General features: G+C 45.0%; 1 non-coding gene across 1 annotated transcript; it reads left to right on the forward strand.

The window, feature by feature from the left end:
* The first annotated feature begins 881 nt into the window (after positions 1-881).
* LOC143306418 (5.8S ribosomal RNA) lies at positions 882-1,036 on the forward strand. Its single transcript, XR_013063815.1, has one exon. It is a non-coding gene; the product is annotated as a 5.8S ribosomal RNA (ribosomal RNA).
* Positions 1,037-2,500: the final 1,464 nt, after the last annotated feature.

Genomic DNA, 2,500 nt, shown 5'->3' on the forward strand with positions numbered 1-2,500 from the left:
TTGCGACACCCTAGTTAAATGGAAAGATATAAAAAAGAGAGAAAAGGAATACAGATGACCCGCCGTCTGATCTTTGCTAAATGATCTGGCATCACCGGAGTTTTTTTGGTCCGTGTTGCGTTCGCTCTATTCGAAATGAAACTCGCGGAGGCGAAGAATTGTTAAAAGTTTACGAAGCGTCTAGGAGTGGTTAAAACTGAGAGAGTTGAAACTACGATGTATTAGAACGAGCAACCGTCGAAACTTTGTTTTCGCGACGTTCTTTTCGTCGCTCTCGTCCCCACGCTCCTACGCTTTGGTTGTTTCTTTGCCATCCGTGTTGCGATAAAAAGATTTCTCCATTGTCCAAAAAGGACGGATCGAGATTCCTCTTTCGAGAGGGAGAGAGAGGTACTTGCGGGTAACCTGGAATCTACGAAACACGCACCGTGGTAAGATTCGTGCGTCCGCCTGATCGATGTGTGTTGTTTACGGACCGGCTGAGAAGCGACGATAGCGAGTCTTTGAAAAACTATGTGTCCATTAGTTAGACCGATCGTCGCCGGCCGTGTGTCTGTTCGAATCTCGCAACCCACGATTCAGCGACAGGACGCGCGCTCGCATTCCTTGTGTGCGTTCGTACTTTTCAAGGTTTTTAAATGTACTTTACGCCCGACCGTCGAGAGGAGCGTGCCACTGGGCGTTTCTCCGACGGTTTCCGTCCTTGGACGCGATCGTGTCGTCAACGATCGAACAAACAAACAAATACGTTGGCGACGCCCGAATTCGCTCTCCCGCACGCGCCGGGTGGGAGAGTGATGTGGGTATCGAATGTGATGCGTGTTAATAATGAAAATAACACTCTAAAGATCTAAAGAGTTTGAAATACAAAATTTTACGATTACCCTGAACGGTGGATCACTTGGCTCGTGGGTCGATGAAGAACGCAGCTAATTGCGCGTCAACGTGTGAACTGCAGGACACATGAACATCGACATTTCGAACGCACATTGCGGTCCACGGATACAATTCCTGGACCACGCCTGGCTGAGGGTCGTTTTCTTAACAAAAGACTGCTTGCGTTTGCTTCTCGAAAAAAGAGTAATTCATTTCTTTCTAAACATCTCGCCGTCGTTCAACGAAAGTAGAACGTTTCGGAGCGGGATTATCGAACGAAATTGAAAGAATGAATGAACGATAAACAAAGAAAGAGTCGCAACGTACGAGCGATAGTTGGGCAGTTCGTCGGCGTTTGTCGTGGAAACGATGTGACGAAAATCGCAACCGATACACTAAATGCAGGCCGTTAAAGGAGAGAAACAAATTTCGAAATATCTCTTCGAACTAGCGCAAGTGCGTCACGGCGCGCGAGTCGTTCGTTAAAATTTATAAACGACCGCCCGTGAAAGCACCGAGTTCTCGGAAGATAATCTATAAAGATTCTCCATCCTGCTGGAAGTTATCGGATCGGCGCGATTGTTCACTTGTAGAAATCCACGCTCCCGACGTTGCCAGAAACGATATTTACGAAAGGTGTGTCAAAAATAAACGAAAGAAGCTCTCCTATAAATTTAGAAAAAGCAAACGAGTGAAATGTTTGAGATGATAATTTGCTGAAATGCAAGCTCGAATAGCCCCAGGGTTTCGAATGATTCCCCGCGCTTTATACATCTCTCTGTTTACAAACGGTGTATAAATGAAAGATCGCTTCAGATGGGTCGTCGCTGTTTGACGCGCGATGCTGTTCCTTTTTTTTTGTCTGTCTGTGCGTTTAGCTTCGCTAAACAAGTTAAATGGTTAAAAAGCGTCGAAAAAGCGAATACACACGCGACAAGACAAATCTAACGAGTAAAGGAACGCTCCGCTCCAAGATAAAAATGGTTGTTTACAATCAATACAGCGTTTCGGTACCCCTGATCGTAGTCTGAAACTGTGTAACAAAAGAGAGGAAAGCGAATGGTGAAGGAACTTCGAAGCCTCCGTGGCGTGGCTAGAACTTGTGATAAAAGTATGTTTGCAGCAATTATGCATGCTCCCGTTAAAACAGCATTTCAATGTCTCGCATGGCTTAAAGCTCTAGGAGGCTTCAACATTTAGAATACATACGGACTACTTCGTTTGTTAAAGATAAGCGAAGACCGCGCGACCATCGCTCGGTCGTCCAGTCCTCGAAAGTTTTGTTGCGTTCCAAAGAAGAGACAAATGGGGTTTACCCTTGCGCTAAGGGGAGAAGAAGAGAAAAGCAGTTGTTAAATCTAAGAGGTGTGTGGAGTACATCGCGTGTTGGTTAAAATTGTTAAATGAAGTATACGCGAAATGTTCTCTCGCTCTTGCTTTTCCTCTTGCTTCCGTGGCGCTCGAAAAGAAGGGATGATAAATAAAGAAACCTATTCGAAATCTCTTGTGGAACAAAAAATAATACGGACGGACGTTAAAATTGAACCGAGACGAAATGGATCGTCTTGCGAGTTGTCTTCGCTTTGAAATTGTTAAAAATTGATAAAAGCAATACGACGAAGCT

Source organism: Osmia lignaria, unplaced genomic scaffold (assembly GCF_051020975.1).
Source record: "Osmia lignaria lignaria isolate PbOS001 unplaced genomic scaffold, iyOsmLign1 scaffold0007, whole genome shotgun sequence".
In the NCBI taxonomy this organism is placed as follows: Eukaryota; Metazoa; Arthropoda; class Insecta; order Hymenoptera; family Megachilidae; genus Osmia; species Osmia lignaria.